General features: G+C 31.9%; 1 protein-coding gene and 1 long non-coding RNA gene across 3 annotated transcripts in view; both read right to left on the minus strand.

Moving 5' to 3' along the window:
* Positions 1-14,349, minus strand: part of LOC138938912 (uncharacterized) — a 77,354-nt gene extending 63,005 nt beyond the window's left edge. Inside the window, exon 1 of the long non-coding RNA XR_011447773.1 lies at positions 14,195-14,349. This is a non-coding gene — a long non-coding RNA (uncharacterized lncRNA). The remainder of the gene's footprint in view (positions 1-14,194) is intronic.
* Positions 1-18,318, minus strand: part of LOC138938911 (furin-like protease 1) — a 200,801-nt gene that overhangs the window by 138,433 nt on the left and 44,050 nt on the right. The window lies entirely within an intron of this gene.

Below are 18,318 nucleotides of genomic sequence, written 5' to 3' on the forward strand. Positions count from 1 at the left end.
ATGTAATGTATTGCAAGTGTGTACGTGTATCGAATGATAATTGCGTGAGCGTGTCTTGAATATATATATAAAATTTTTATGTTAAAAAAAAATTAATAATAACGGATTCATTTAAAATAACAATAATGAAATTGCTGACATGCACATTCTCCAAATCACTGTTTCATTTACGTTTACATGTTCTTATATTACGCGTTTTTTGTCTGCAAACAAATTTTAATTAAAGAATTTCTTCGCAACCGACCGACATATTTAGATGTGTCTGTGTTGTTATATGTGTAAGTGGAGCACTCTGTATATATTAATGCGATGATATTCCGCCTACATTTTACGCGAATCTACTCTCTTCGAAAATTCAATCTCGTGAATTTCCAGCGGTATGACATTCATTAAAACGTCGCGCATCGAATCAAGTTCGCCAAATATATGGTTCACAATCAGCAATTATATAAACAAAATTAATCGGAATTAATTCTTTCACTTAAACTTTTTTCGAGGAAAGGTAGAAACAAAAATTTTTATAAATTAATTAATAGATATTTACATGCATATATAGACACACATATATATAAACACTGCATATATAAACATCCGCAAATTTTTATAAAAAATCGAATCTCAAACAATAAATTGAAATATTATAATAATCTCGAAATTATTTAGTGCTAAACATATATCTTTAAAAATCAGAGGCTGTTTGATATTTTCTCATTAAATTCATAAGACTAAAATACTGCTTTAATTCATAATAAAAGTTTTTGTTATAATTTTTTAATAATATTCTCAAAAGCTCATTTATTTCTGTATTCTCTTAATTCATTTTCTCTTTCTGTTTGTTATTCCTCAGTCTTTAAAATTCATTCTACCAAAAAAAAAAAAAAAAACTGTCAGCTTTTTAAAAGATTAATTTTTAGAGGCACGAAATAAATTAATAATAAAGTTACTACGACATAAACAAAATCGAACAAGTCCATTAATTAATTAAGAAAATGATAAATTATTGCCAACTCGACATTATTTAAATTAATTTGATTGAATGTGACCAACTATGTGACCTACAGCAATTTTTTATTTCTCAGAAGGTACAATCACATAATGTAATATTGTTTTCCATTTATTAAATATATCAAAAAAATTTTAAAAATATATTTGACAGAAGAACAGCTCTATACATATATTTACGGATCTTTCCATATTGCACTATTTAATTAATATAAGTTTGTCTTAGCGAGACTTTTAATTAACGAGCCGTTCTAAAAGTGCGTAATTGCTTGGCGTGTTAATCAAGAAGCAGCGACGGCATCCACACATAATTCACCTCTTTCACGAGTTTCTTTAGTTTATATGATATAAATTGCCAGTAAAAGTAAACTAAAAAGCAAGAAGTTATTATTAATTATAATTTAATGCTATTAATCCGCATAATAAATTAAGAAAACAAAATTAAATTGGCAAAGAGAGATTGATACATTTTATTTAAATGAATATACTCATTGTTAAACAAGTATATTTAAATAACATCCAGTTAATTAAAATATTTAGTTAAATTTGTAGTAATAATTCATTTAATCAAATATTGTATGATCCCGTTCGCGGTTTACTCTCTCTTCATTCTTATAATAATATAATACAACTAATTATTATGTGTACTATATATTTTGGTAATGCGATAATTATTGCAAAATTCTGTTTAGAACCAGCATCGCGATCATAAAGCTCGATGAAGAGAAAAAAAATAGCATTGTACTTGAGCACGCAATGTACTATTGAACTATTGTATTGTATTATAGGCAGCTTTTTCGAAACTTTTAATCACGCGAGAGCATCGGAAAGCGTCGGATAAGCAAAAACACGGCCGCCTTTTTCCCTATAGGCCGGCTATTTTTTGACTTGATGAAATGAAGCCGGCGGACGCGAGGATAACGAGATGCTAATTGGCACGATTACATCGCACCGGCGAGTTTCTGATGGATTTTTTGGGGAAGGGCGGGTGATAGGGGCAAACCAGTTTACGCAAATGATAAATAAACTTGTTTCCGGTACTTTCATGCACTCCGCTCTTGTCAAAGTGTTATTCCGCAACGCTTAAATGTTCGTTTAGTAAGATATGGAGAAAACATACCCATCCAAGATATTCCCACTCTCTAATCATTCATAGATCACGCAACTCTATTTATGCTAATTACGATCGATTCTTCGTGAATAATCGAATCTCATCGAAAAGCCGTCGAAACCTCGGCTTCCAGAATATAACAATGAACATAACGATGATAGAAGATTTTCTCCATTTTCGCAATTATACCTGGATTGATCAATTAATTGAGCTTATTGATAGATAAATGGTTGCTCGACTTCAAAACTTTCAATATGCGCAAATATTTTCAGAATTCAGTAGATCATATGGTAGATTTTTGCATAAAAATTTAAACATTTTAACATTTTTTAAACATAAGTCATATGTTTCAGCATTGAAAGACTATACAGAATTTTCAATAGAACGCTCAATTTCTGCAAATACTTTTTTTTTATTTTTGATAATTTAAAAAAGAAAAAACTTCTGTCGTGCCTTTTTTTTTCTCGAAATATCCATTCTTTAATAAACACATTAATAAGAAAAGTAAATCGTGCTCTCTCTTTTTTTATTTTGCTGTCTTTCTCTCATCCTCTTTCTCTCTTCCTCTTTTTAAACATGATGACACTACAATCTCTTGTCGATGACCTCGTTATTCCGCGAATTGATAGGCTGACCAATATCATTCGATATATAAATATCATCCGATATATAAAAAATTTATATAAAGTACAATAAACACTATATGGTAAGATGCTGCACATGACGTGACTATTATACACATAAAACTCGAATTAAGATGCAAAGAAAAAAACAACTAATTATGCAAAATTATACTAATAAAACGCTAAAAATATACATTACAGAAAAGAAAATATCGGAAGATATTTTTGTTCAATTTCTCGAAGTGCAAAAACAATTTACGCCACAATTTACCGACTAATTCAAATTAATATTTAGTTTGAATTAACCGTAATCAAAATTCTGCGGCGAGATTATTTACCTTGTGTAACAAATGTGATTTAACGAGATTAATATGCGATAATCTGTAATATTCCTTGTTTCCAGTAAAATATTCCATTAGCGGCCAAAACGTAACAATAGCTGTTAAAGTAGCATTAAATTTAACCTTGTTGCGCGCTTGATGAAGTCGATTAACGCCGATGTGTTAATCGTGTAACGATCAAAAAGCTAATATTCACAACGTCAAAAAATAGAATAATTATTTAATAAAAAATTTTCCCTGAAGATTATTCTCACCTCCTATTCTTTCCAAGAACTAATATTTTTTTATATTTTTATAAAACTATCCTTTCTCTTAACTCTTAATCACTTCTTAAATGCGTGATCATTTTAAATTTTTTACTATTATATCTGAAAATCAAGTTGCAACCGTATAATATATTTAAAGTAACAGCTTGAATTAATGTCGTACATAAGCATCAACTGCACTCGTTACAACATATATCTAAAATAAAGATTAATTTATTTCTATAGCACGCATTTACAATACCCTACATGTGTGCAGTTTTATTATTAGAGAAAATATGTTTATTGTAAAATCGGGTTAGAATTACTCACGTACTCAACCTGCAAGTTACTATTAAGCACATAACATAATCATATTACTAACAAAGGGGTGCCCGTACAATGTAGCATGTGTGTCTCTTGGTCTTTGATTAAATTTTCATCGAGCGATAACTTCATAATGACATTAAATTACATCGTCGAACAATATTAATCGATAAGATAAGATTGATTAATACATGTAAAGCCGGTAGTGAATATGAATATCTATACATTATATAATAGATAACCATTATGTATATATAATTCAATTATATTATTCTCTAATGTAACTATTACCTTGATCTTCGACAACTGTATTCCTTTTTACTCAAAATGAGATTAAGTAGTATATCTGGTTGTATTGTAAATCTAAATTATGGTTAAATTTTATTAACAAAGAATAATTTTTTTTTTTTAATATTTATCTTTAAAATCAATATCATCATTAATGAAAATGTAATGAGAATTATCTTATAATTGTTTAACTACAATACATACACGAAAATCTTAATTAATAAAAATATTTTAATGTTCATCGCGATTATAATTTTCTTATACGTTTTCACGTATTATTACAAAAATTATTAATTATTAAATTAAATCTGTTATAAAAAATTAAAAATATATTATCATAATATTAAATTGTAATACTAGTGTGGCGTCATAATTGGTAAAAAAAAAAATACATATCGTAAACTCGTGTTTACAATACACGTATCAGATATTGAAGTTTCGCTAACCGGACGGATATCAAGAGAGTATGGAGAACTTGGCAACTGCTGATACAGCACGAATATTCGCCACTGTGCACGTTACGCCATTATCTCGGATTTATCTCCGATTGCACGGCCAATTTTGTAATGGTGCAATATACGGGCCAACGCGTATCAGGTAAACCGTGATAGATCCATAATGACATTGGATATACGCCGATACATATAATACAAGTCTTTATCCCTGCAATCCGGACTGCACATTATAAATGCAGTGCAATACATAATCTTCATTTGCAATAGATGATGGCACAATAATTTTTTTTTTAAATTTTATATCATCATAAAATTGTCAATAAGCATATAACATAATCCAAAACTAACGTCACCTTTTTATCTATAAATTCTTTAAGTAATTTAAAGTCAATCTTTTTTTAACAAAAATATAAAAAGCCATTATTCATTGCAATCCTTGAATCTGTAAAAATTGTAATTAAACGTAGAATGATATGTCACTGTCTCTCTTCACAGATAAACTTACTTTCCTTCGAAAGATTCATAATTTTCTATCGTTTATGTTAAAAATTATTGATTATAAGTTGAAGGAAAATACGAATTAGTCATTAAAATATATAAGTGAAAGGTAAACGGCAAAAATTTGAAAAATTCTATACAAAATGATTATCATGTCAATTTGCTTAATTACTTATAAAATATTAAATTACCAATTATATTTATCTTTAATGACACGTTTAAATGAACCTTCATTCATCCGAAACTTTCACATCTATGATTATCAAGCAAACAAATACGGCAAACGTGTACATTCTATTGTGACGACGAACTATAGACATAGGCACGTCGTAATTACGGCATCCTCGGTCTTTAAAGAGACATCAGTCCCTCTCCCCCCCCCCTCCCCTCCCATCCCCCATGTTGCGTGCTCGTGCCGAGCATGACGGAGAGCGGTCACGCGAGTTATATAACGATGATACGTATGCGTCGAGTTGTCGGAGCTGCCGTGGAATTTGGATATCGTTATCGGGCATTAATCGCAAGGCCGCGTAATTTAGCCAGGCTTTACGACAGGAATTCGCGTCGCTACGTAGATGGCCTTTCCGTAGATGTATGTACATTCGAACCTATATCCTGTACATATATATATATATATATATTCGTGATGAGAATGAAGTTGTATTTTAGAATGTACACATACAGCATAACAAACTGTTCTAGGTATCACTGTTACATTGAGATGTGCTATAAATTGTATCAATATTGTGGTCTTTTTATAAAACGCTGAATCCTTGTAAGCTAATAAAGACCTCAGTTTTTTTTTTTTTTTTTTTTTTTTAAGAGCAGAATTTAGAAATCTTATGCAACATCTTGACGTAAATATTTAAGAAAGTATCACTACTAAAAATACGTTAAAAAGGACAGGATTGTGTTATTTTTAATAAACGATATTGTGATATAAATCGATATTTTTCTTTTAAAAAATAAAGAATTATTATATAACGTAATATCGTAATATCAATATCGATAATTAAAAGAATACCATACGCGTATGAATCAAATGAATTAAATGTAAAAATGTAAATGATAATAATTCGGTTATTTAATATGACGCGAACCAAATGGCCCTGAAATTGTCAAATTGTGATAATGAATTTATTTTTTAATACAGCTAACTATAACTTATATTTATATTTGCTCTGGAATGCGAAAATATTTGCCGAGTAGTCAGAGCCTGGGTCGATGTCGTCACGATCCGTTGCCGTAATGTGATTTGGCTTTTAGGACACACGACGTAGAATTTACTGCTGAAATGACGACCCGCACGTTTACGGTAACGCGGCCTGACGTCAATTGAAATTTATAATATCGTGGACACGCATCCGACGCGAAATATTCATTATGCTATATTGATTTATGTTACAGGGAGGGAGGGAGGGATTATGTTTGAAAGAAGCGTCGAAAATTGAGGTAGTCAACACGCGACAAATCCCGGCTCAACGATAATACACGATGATAATCCTTGAACCAAGCAACGAAAGATAAATTGTTTATCGTAAGGATATAATATCGCCAAGTACAATTTCCATTTATATCCCTCGCGTAACATCCACGATGATCCTTAATCCTCGAACAATTTTGATGCATAACTATGTGAATTTTTTTCAATTTATAGATTTTTAAAATAATGATTAGCAAGAGACAGATATTTCTTTTGTCCGTAAGAACTTTCCAAGTTTTCAGGACCTCGCCAATCGATTCTCGAAACGTGTTCTTTGATCATTAATTGCACGAAATCTTTTCGCAAAATCTCTACGCAGTTACGATATAATCGAAAGAATCCACGGAAATCATGGTATCCCGAAAGAATTTCTTAAATTTTTGGAGGAAAAATTGGAGGGAATTATCCCAACGTATATACATAAATGTAGCACCCTACAAAGCACTGGAGAGATCTAGTCGTCGACATCGATCTGTTTATACATGACATAATGTAATATGCATTCAGGAAAAATATTGCACATTTGCGAAACGATGAGCCATCATTAATAGCACAATGCCACTAGAATGTATATTCTCGCGCAGCATCGTGATATAATTGCATTATCCCGGCTCGATTATTCGCGCACACGTATGTTTGTTGCTCCGTCGAAGATACGTGCAACTAATAACCGCCCCCGGTTAAAGATCTTATGTCGATACGATAACATCACACAGAATTGTGCACGCATCGACGAATAAAATAAAACTGCCTTAAATAATGATCTAGGAGACAAACTTACAATCATCGTGATTGCGTTGATAAATAAAAAAAGTGTGAAAAAAATTGAACAATTGATTAATTTTAATACTGTCTCTCTCTTATATCTGTACTTTTTATTGTGTAAATTTATAATACAATGAGTATTATTTCTGAGCGATTAGAAATGTTTCCAAGATTTATTTAATATGCGATAAATCTACTCTAAATACTTTTAAATGATCTACAGGCGCTTTGCATCTAATATTTAACGTGATTGCTGACTCGATACGAGTTTAACAAGCACGGTCTTTGACGTTCCTAAAGTGGCATTTTATTTAATCGGCTCTTCCGATTGAAAGGCGTCATTAAGCGGCTTCTATGGCCGATATATACAAAGCTTAATTAATTAGTTTGCCTAAAGAGCTAATTTCCATTCGTTTAACTCGTCAATCCCCGGTGAACTTCTTTCTGCACACTTAACGCAATTTCAACGGATACGAGGCTTTTAATAAAAGCACCTTTCGGCTTTTGTAGATTTATGCTCGTTTTAATCATGCGCCTGAGAGCGTCCATAATAATAAGTTAATTGAAAGTTGAATTTGAAGGAGAAATTTCTAATTAATTCTAATTTAATAAAGTACTGATTAAACATAACAACCGGAAATTCATCGATTGCGATTACGTAGTTGTTTGACAAGTTAAAAAATTGTAACAAGTTGACTTTTAAAAATGCACACAATCAACAAGTTAAAAAATTTATTCTACAGATCTATTCTTATATATAATTTTTTCAACAAACTTAAATCTAAATAAATTGTAAATAGATATATATTTATATATGAAAAAATGATCTTATAAGCTTGCAAATATAAAAATTATAAATAAAGATGATGTCCAATATAAAATTTTATCAAAGCGAAAAAAATCTATAATTTCGCTTCTTGCGTAATTAAATAAAAAATGATTAAATTTATTATTCTCAGGTAATAAAAAAAAAAAAAAATTATAACTGAACGCTTATTGCTCTTTTATTATAAATATGCATGCAAGAAATTAAATCATTCAATAGGTTTAATTGACTGCCATTAATAAAAATATTTTGCATTAATCATCAATTTTTACATATTTTATAAAGGAAATATACAAAATACAGTATCTCTCAATCGCGAAATAATTAAATGTGATTGCGCAATATTTTCGAATAATCAATATAATAATTATTTCTATTTATTAATTGCATACATTATTATATAACCATTGTTTATGATAATTAATAATTAATATTATCTCTTATCGCTGGAAAATATTGCACTTCTGCATTTGCCCTATTGACATTAACTCGATTAATCTGCAAATAATCGCATTTTGAAATAAGACAATTTACAAAATTTAAGGCTAGCGAATAATATAATATAATAATATAAAACAATATGATAATATAAAAAACGCAAAGATTAATATTATTTGTTACTTGCAATTAATATTTACACCAAAAAAACGATACAATGGTTTACAACGGAGTAAAATATTTTCACTGATAATCCGTCGACTACATTTGTCGCCAAACGTTTTTTTTCCCAGGGTGAAATTGCGATGACGAATAAAAAAAGAAAAAAGAAAAAAAACGCGACGTCAAAGCCAAGTGGAGGGAAGGGTTACGAGATGCGATAAAATTCGCACATGTAAATGGCTTTTCCAACGATTCTCATCCACAAAGCGTGCATTCGAATTTCCATGTGTGCGTCACGCGACAGCAGAAAATACGCGAAAACCGGATAACGCGGAAAATACGAGAACGCAGCCCGTCCGACTTTCGATCCCCGCGCGTTTTTCGCAATTAGCTGCTGTGCGCTGCGAAACGTCGCGTTTTTTTCGTAGTCTGCAAACATTGCGTTTACGCATTTACGAATATATATATATATATATATATATATATATATATATATATATATATATACACACACACATCAAATCCAACGCGAAATACCATCACGACGATAGCTTGTTTGGACTGTTGCCAAATTAGATTTTTCAAAAAATTCCCCGCAAATGTTGAATTTTGCATAGTGCGCGCGGGAAATATTGGTCTTAACTTATGCAGGAGAGATTTTGTGAAATTGGATCGTTCATGTTAAAACTCTGCTCGCGGCAAAATTTTTTGATTTTCAAAGTTAGATAACATCAATAATTGTCTATCGATTGCATAACGCCGAAAAAAGATACGTTCTGAAATGTAATTTTTAAAAAATAGCTTTATATATATACAAGCAAAATATTGTATATTTTCTTATTAAAAGTTAAAGTTATGGATATAAAGAATTATAGAGCCACTATTTGTAGATTGCGAATATTGTATAGCAGACAACGTTATCTCGACGTATTATGGGAATTATCGAAATTTGAATATTCATTATTCATATATTATATTAGCTGTCATGGTTATCACGGCAAAATGGATTCTATTTGATGACCTTATTTGCGAAATAATGCCATGATATAATAAATAGTCATCCCGTTATAGCATGTTACAAAGCTATGAAAGTACTTGTGCATAATGATTCTATCAATTATTTCAATGTCATTATAATTCGACATTTCCTATTTTCTTCTTTGACATAACTCAAATAAATTATCTATTCATTAAAATAATTGTAAACTCTTTGCGGTATAAATTCTTCCGCTATCGTGCAGTTACCATTAGAGAAAGTGTAAGTGTTTATTTTGATAAAAGCAGCAAAGGAAAAACTTCTGTAGAAAATATCAGAGCGGGAAAAATACCTGTTTGCTTTTCTCAGAGTTCTTAAGATGAAGTAGCCGAAGTCCAAAGTAACCTCTCGAACTTCGCTTTTATATCGATAATGTGGAAAAGAAAAACGAAAGGGAATATTACATAAGAAAAGTGCAAAGGCATTCGTCAGTGTTGACGATAACGTTAATTAACAATACACGCAACAACTTTAATTCTGAATCATGCTAATTATTGTATTTCAAAGTTATGAATTTGGTATCCATTTTACATCAAGTGTACGCAGCACGCTGCAGTGCAATGTGATGAGAAGTTGACAGAACAGCTTGTAATAATGTCCGAATATGAATTCGTCTGGTTGCGAAAAATATTTGCGAGCTGCTTAAAGCTGGCGCGCCAATATGTGCATTCAAGCTTTGACTTGCCGCGAAAAACCTCATCTAATGCGATCCTCCTCCCTCGTACTTTCAAACCCTTTCCGCCAACGCGGATCGTCTACATATTTCTTGCGGAAATATTCAGACACCCGGTCTTCGACAAATATTTCCGCCGACATGTTCATACGCGAAGCACATCGTCGAAAAATGTGCTCTTTCAAAAGCATGCGAGTCTGCCTTTTTTCCACCTTTATTTACATATCCAAATAACTTCGATGCTAATCCTGCGTATCGTTATTAACATACAAATCTAATCTCTTATTATTTTCCTTTATAAAAAAAGAGAAAAATTAAAATTATTAAATTGCTACGTAATTAAATTACTCAAATTATTTTATTACAATTGTATGTTACAACAACGTGTCTTATTTGGAAAATTGTAGCCTTGTAAAATCATATAAGAACCTTTATAAATCGTATAGTTTTTCTCCGCATTTTTTTTAACATCCTACAAATAATAACAAATAATGTAATAAATCTTCGTTTCTAGTAATCTGTACCTTATATTTCCGTCCTTTGTCTCGGTTAATTGTCCTCCTCACGCGCGCGTTAAACTCATTTTTCTCGTGCATTAAAAAGCAGTACCACCATAAATTTACACACGAATCGATTAATCTCGTCCACCTATTGCCGCTAAACTTAGAGACGCGTCTGGGATTGTTATTTCATCCGATGCAACCCTTTCTAGTCGCGCACACACCCGTCGTCTTCTAACCCTTTCTTTCGCCTCATCATTCTCGCCCCCTAAATCCTTCCTTCCTCTACGGGCGGCAAACTCGCGCGCGATTTATCTCCGACATTCGTGGAAAATGCATCCAAGTACCGGATGCGCCATAAATTTCACGCCGGTGATCCAAATCGAGGGCGGATACCGGCGCGATCACGAATGCATCGACAGTTGAGTCACGATTATCGCCGGTCGAAAATGAACTCTCTCCGGCCATTATTGGTGTGACAAAATGCAAAATCCAGCATAATTCAAACATATTCCCTGCGCGTTTTTCCGATTCCATTATGTACGTTATTGTGTGTAGTGAAATCAGCATCAAGAGATTCATGCATGTCAACGATTTCACGAGAATTTAGTGCATAAAATGCAATAATTAATCGTCTTTTCAAACTTGTTCATTGAATAAAAAAGTCTTAATCAACTTCGCATTCTAATGGTTCAACATTTGCAGCGTGCATTTAAATATTCATTTATTTTACAAGTGATAAAATGCATAAATTATCTTAAATTAATTGTCGACCGTACAGTAGAATATTTCTTGGAAAATTATTAAAAAACATAATATTTTTAACACTAGGAAATAGTAAATTACTTATAAATTTGTATATAATGTTGAAAGAGTGAGAGAGAGAGAGAGAGAGAGAGAGAGAGAGAGAGAGAGAATTTTGCGACAGAGGTGTAATATTAAACAAGTCAGATTAATAATGAAATATATGTTCCCAACATTGAAGATATAAGCGATTATAATCTGTATCGCGCATATTCAGATAGATTATTATAACTCTATAAAGAATTCTTTTATTGAGAATTTATCTATATATATATATATATCTACATATTTTCACCCATATTAAGTTAGCCCCTCCACCAACGCCAAATTAAATCAAATACATCAAATAATTTAGTGCTAATTATGTGCTAATTAGTTGCCGTAGTCCGAATTTTGTTGCTCAAACCGTTTAGCAGGAATTTACATTCAAAGTGGGGGGTGCTAGCTTGACATTAAGCCAGCCCCCCCCATAGTGAAAAAAATATATATATAAAGCTCGAATCAAAAAATAAAATACACTAGAATTTGTTGCTATTTTGTTGCTCTAAAATAACATAAAAATATTTTAAAAAAAGTATATTATTTAATTAGTACCACTATATACTCAGTCTCGCCGCGCCGTACCATTCACTTGCGCGAAGTAAAAGTAAATAAAAAAATGTATTGCTCGCATGTATTTGGTACTGAAATAATCTGTGGACAATATACTGTCGAAATATATGAGAAACTGAATTTGTTGCTCATCTTAAAGTATTAAAAATCGATACTTTGTCGCCGTGGACCCTATACGACGCGCTATTATATTATATAAACTAACTAAAAGAATTTGTTGCTCGCATGTTTTTGGTATTAAAATAATCTGTGGACGATGTACTATCGAAATATATAAGAAACTGAATTTGTTGCTCGTCTTAAAGTATTAAAAATCGATACTTTGTCGCCGAGGACCCTATACGACGCGCTCTTATATTATATAAATTAACTAAAAGAATTTGTTGCTCGCATGTTTTTGGTATTAAAATAATCAGTGGACAATATACTATCGAAATATATAAGAAACTGAATTTGTTGCTCCTCTTGCTTTTTTAAGAATGACGCGTTAAAGATATATGTTAAGATTACAGAGTGATCAGAGTTAAATAAAATGTAATCGTATTAATGATGATTTCGAATGCTAATAAAATAGTAAAATTAATGCGCTCAACGATTATAATTATGAAATCATCAGTAATCATTAATGACGAATAACAGAAATAATCAAGGCAAAAATAATATGATCAGTTTTAATTCTAAATATTTATATGATTAATTTTGTTAATGCACATGTTTGATAATTTTCATTCTCTAAAAATGACGCGTTAAAGATGTTAAGATTACAGAGTGATCAAAGTTAAATAAAATGTAATCGTATTAATGATGATTTCGAATGCTAATAAAATAGTAAAATTAATGCGCTCAACGATTATAATTATGAAATCATTAATAATCATCAATGATGAATAATAGAAATAATCAAGGCAAAGATAATATGGTCAGTTTTAATTCTAAATATTTATATGATTATCAGATTATAAATAATTAACCAAAAAACAACTCGATTTTTCAATATCATCGTTTCCATAAATTAAAAAATAAATTGACATGCATATTGTTAATTTCGTTAATGCACATGTTTGATAATTTTCATTCTCTAAAAATGACGCGTTAAGGATGTTAAGATTACAGAGTGATCAGAGTTAAATAAAATGTAATCGTATTAATGATGATTTCGAATGCTAATAAAATAGTAAAATTAATGCGCTCAACGATTATAATTATGAAATCATTAATAATCATCAATGATGAATAATAGAAATAATCAAGGCAAAGATAATATGGTCAGTTTTAATTCTAAATATTTATATGATTATCAGATTATAAATAATTAATCAAAAAACAACTCGATTTTTCAATATCATCGTTTCCATAAATTAAAAAATAAATTGACACGCATATTGTTAATTTCGTTAATGCACATGTTTGATAATTTTCATTCTCTAAAAATGACGCGTTAAGGATGTTAAGATTACAGAGTGATCAGAGTTAAATAAAATGTAATCGTATTAATGATGATTTCGAATGCTAATAAAATAGTAAAATTAATGCGCTCAACGATTATAATTATGAAATCATCAGTAATCATTAATGACGAATAACAGAAATAATCAAGGCAAAAATAATATGATCAGTTTTAATTCTAAATATTTATATGATTAATTTTGTTAATGCACATGTTTGATAATTTTCATTCTCTAAAAATGACGCGTTAAAGATGTTAAGATTACAGAGTGATCAGAGTTAAATAAAATGTAATCGTATTAATGATGATTTCAAATGCTAATAAAATAGTAAAATTAATGCGCTCAACGATTATAATTATGAAATCATCAGTAATCATCAATGACGAATAATAGAAATAATCAAGACAAAGATAATATGGTCAGTTATAATTCTAAATATTTATACATGAGCTATAAATCATTAATAAAAAAAAAACCCCCCCGATTTTTCAATACTATTGTTTCCATAAACTAAAAATTATATTGACAATTTTAAATGTTTAATAATAAATTCTACTGACCGACCGATGCACCGCCCTTGCATGTCTCACTTCTTTCTGCATCTGGTCATCACGAGATCCCTTCCGTTTCCGGTTGCTCCCTTCGCTTCAAATTGAGACGAGACAGTCTATCAATTTGTCCACTCATGCATAATCACTATTCTCATAATCACTATTTCACTCGTAGTCGAAAATCCGCCATATGCAATGACGCGGTAAAATTATTTGCATGTCGATTATAAACATGAAAGAACATATAATCGCGTATTAATAAATGGACGGAGACGATTTTCCGTGATTCTAATCGACATTCCCGATACTCACGACATCCACTTTATACACGGGATAAACTTGTGATGGATAAAAAAAGGCGAGAAATACGGAAAGAATATTTCAATCTCGCACGCTAATGCAATACGACGGTTACTGTAACGGTTACGGAAAATTTAGGCAGGTTGAGTAGTAGTAGATGGGGAGGGGGGGGACGCGTCGTCGAATATCCGTTCCAGGAAAAGGAGCGAGCGCGTCTCTTCCGAGAAATAAACCGTACGCGAAAAATTCTGCGCGAGATAAATCAAACTAGCTCGAGCGACGCTCTTTTGCGATCTCGATTTATGAAATTGTGAATATAACTCTGAAAAAAGGATTACATTTGAAAACAATATTAAAGAATATTAAAGCAGAAACGTGTGGAACGCGACGCGCTTATATTTTCAACGCAATATTATTATATACGACAGCGAGTAAATTATTTCAGCGCCTAAAAATATGTTAAATAATGTATTCATCGATCGTTGTATCGTATTATAAAGTCGATATATCAAAACTACAAATTACTCTCGATTCGGATATTTCGAATATTCGTTCGGATGCGAAATTCATTTTCGATAGATAAAAGATGCGTGGGAAAAATCTTGTCGTTTGCGAGTATATATATATCGAAAGATGCCTTAATCACGATTACACGGGTTAATATATTACACTCGGATAATCGCCTGTTATTCGATACAAGACCCCCCCGACACTCGTTCGTACGCGGATCTCACTTTCGACGGATAAAAAGACGCGAGAAACACGGAGCGCGACCGTAATTCGTCTTGAGACTCGCGCTTGTGCGAAGAGACTGACACGATTACGGAAAATTTAGGCTGGACGGATAAGCGAGGAGAGGGGAGGACCGCGTCGCCGAACGTCTCGGTACAGAAGCGTTCAAAAAAGTTGGATGTAAACATTCAGATATAAACAAAGAAGCGCGGCTCGAGAGAAAGAGAGAGAGAGAGAGAGCTTATATTACAAAATCTCGATCAATTTTCATGGCGAAACGATAATACAACGAGAATAATCGTTGAATAGAATGTGTAAGATTCAAGGAGGAATATATCTGAAAAGCAGCTCACACACCACATATGAACATTCCTAATAACATATTCTTATTTAAGAGAAAAAAAAAATGTGTTCGGTTAGTCGACTAATTTTACACGTCAGGTTTAATAATATTCATGGTTGTAAAATTGACCAATCACGGTCATTCGATTCTTGATTGGTGATTGGTTAGTTTTAAAACTATGGATGTTACTGAAATCCAATTAAGGGTGACATGTCAACGTTAATCAATGTCTCTGAAATGCCGCGAGAAACCACGAGTACCAACAGCTAAATGAGAAATTTTACAATCGGTGAAGCTTCGCGTCGCGTTTTTCACACGTTTCGTATTTCAATATACTTTAATATTCTTTTAAAATATATGATTCTTCTTCAATTATATGTATAATTTCGCCAGAAAATAATCGCGAGATTGCAAAAGTATCGCTCGAGCTTCGTTATCTTATCCTTGTTCATATCGCGAAGGTTTTTTGGCGCACGATTTTTTTCTCGCAAAAAACTCGCTCGCTCCTGTTCTTGGAAGAGATATTCGACGACATTCCCCTCCCCTCCCCCCACCTATCCGTCCAGCCTAAATTTTCCGTAACGCTCTTCACACAAGCGCGATTATCGAGACGTATTATTTGTTGCTATTTTGTTGCTCTAAAATAACATAAAAATATTTTTAAAAAAGTATATTATTTAATTAATACCACTATATACTCAGTCTCGCCGCGCCGTACCACTCACTTGCGCGAAGTAAAAGTAAATAAAAAAATGTATTGCTCGCATGTATTTGGTACTGAAATAATCTGTGGACGATGTACTATCGAAATATATAAGAAACTGAATTTGTTGCTCGTCTTAAAGTATTAAAAATCGATACTTTACAGATTATTTTAATACCAAAAACATGCGAGCAACAAATTCTTTTAGTTAATTTATATAATATAAGAGCGCGTCGTATAGGGTCCGCGACGACAAAGTATCGATTTTTAATACTTTAAGACGAGCAACAAATTCAGTTTCTCATATATTTCGACAGTATATTGTCCACAGATTATTTTAGTACCAAATACATGCGAGCAATACATTTTTTTATTTACTTTTACTTCGCGCAAGTGAATGGTACGGCGCGGCGAGACTGAGTATATAGTGGTATTAATTAAATTATATACTTTTTTAAAAATATTCTTATGTTATTTTAGAGCAACAAAATAGCAACAAATTCTAGTGTATTTTATTTTTTGATTCGAGCATTCTATATATTTTTTTCACTATGGGGGGGGCTGGCTTAATGTCAAGCTAGCACCCCCCCACTTTGAATGTAAATTCCTGCTAAACGGTTTGAGCAACAAAATTCGGACTACGGCAACTAATTAGCACATAATTAGCACTAAATTATTTGATGTATTTGATTTAATTTGGCGTTGGTGGGGGGACTAACTTAATATGAATTATATTTTCTCTTCCGACAATACGAATACATTAACTATTCTATTTCTTGTGTGCATATATTATATTTTATTTCGTTTAATGATAATTACTTTGTTATGTAAAAATAGTCTGAATGTCTATTGGAGGTATGCTGAATTTCTAAAATTCAATTTTTACATAAAAGCAGATTATACTATATTAACAGAATCGCAAGCATTATTTCCCCGATTGTAAAAAAATAGTCATACTACGCTATTACACATGCCACTATCTCTTTTAATATATCCTCGTCTTTTCAACTGGAAAAGGAACGATTGCAGAAATCCGCGCTGCAAAAGTACGATTGAAGAAGCGCGGAGGTGAACTTCGATACTTCTTACGGCAATGAAGAAACGTATTCGGCGCGCGAAATAGAACGCTCGACAACTCGATATCAACGTGATTACAGTTCCTTCGCAGATCAGATCGGGTAAATATTCGGCGATACGTGCTCAAGCAGTGTTGGACGATATTGCTTGACGCTGAAAGCTATTCATTCGATCAATCGGTCCATCCATTGTTTAACACGAGAGAAAGAGAGAGAGAGAGAGAGAAAGGAAGAAAAAAAAGAGAACGAGAGAGAGTGAGAGGTCTCTACTTAAGTACGGCTTTTAGCTCGTAGTACTCCTCTTCGAACATGAGCATGGTTGCTCTTCTTTTCTGATTCTCCCCGAAGATGAAAAGCAGCATGCAACCACTTTTCCCTGGATAACGATTACATGTCTCGAAACGCTAATTTCTAATCGCAACATACGTTATCAGCCTAATAATGTGTTATGATATCGAATAAGATTATTGATTTTTTTTCAGTTTGTTATTCTTGCAAATCAGAATTACTAATTTTCATGAAATTTATAATATCTGCCATGGTTTCTCAAAATTATTCAAGAAAATTAATCAAAGCTTTTACATAAATATACACGTAAACTATCCGTATTCTTCTTATTATTTTTACGCGTTATTTAATATCTTTTTAATTTTTACTTCTGGGGAAAAAAAGAACACTTTTGTAAAAATTTTATCTTCCACATCCAACAATAAATTCTATAAAGTATAAAGAAAATGAAAAGCTTTTTTGTCGCTCCGTCATATTGTATACGACTACTAACTGCCATGTGCAGCCGGTTTTCCTTTTTTTAATAACTGTACAGATAATCCGATAGGTATCCCATCGTGGTTCAAAACTAAACCAAAAGCCCATCACATCGATTCATTCGAACCCAATCGATCGATACTTCCGCCTAATGAAATAAGCACAATGCTCCGCGCAGGCAGCGATATCAGGTCACCTTCCCAAAGAAAATCAT

The sequence above is a fragment of the Polyergus mexicanus genome, unplaced genomic scaffold (genome assembly GCF_030449975.1).
Source record: "Polyergus mexicanus isolate NDT 795.1 unplaced genomic scaffold, iyPolMexi1.0 SCAF_13, whole genome shotgun sequence".
Classification (NCBI taxonomy): domain Eukaryota; kingdom Metazoa; phylum Arthropoda; class Insecta; order Hymenoptera; family Formicidae; genus Polyergus; species Polyergus mexicanus.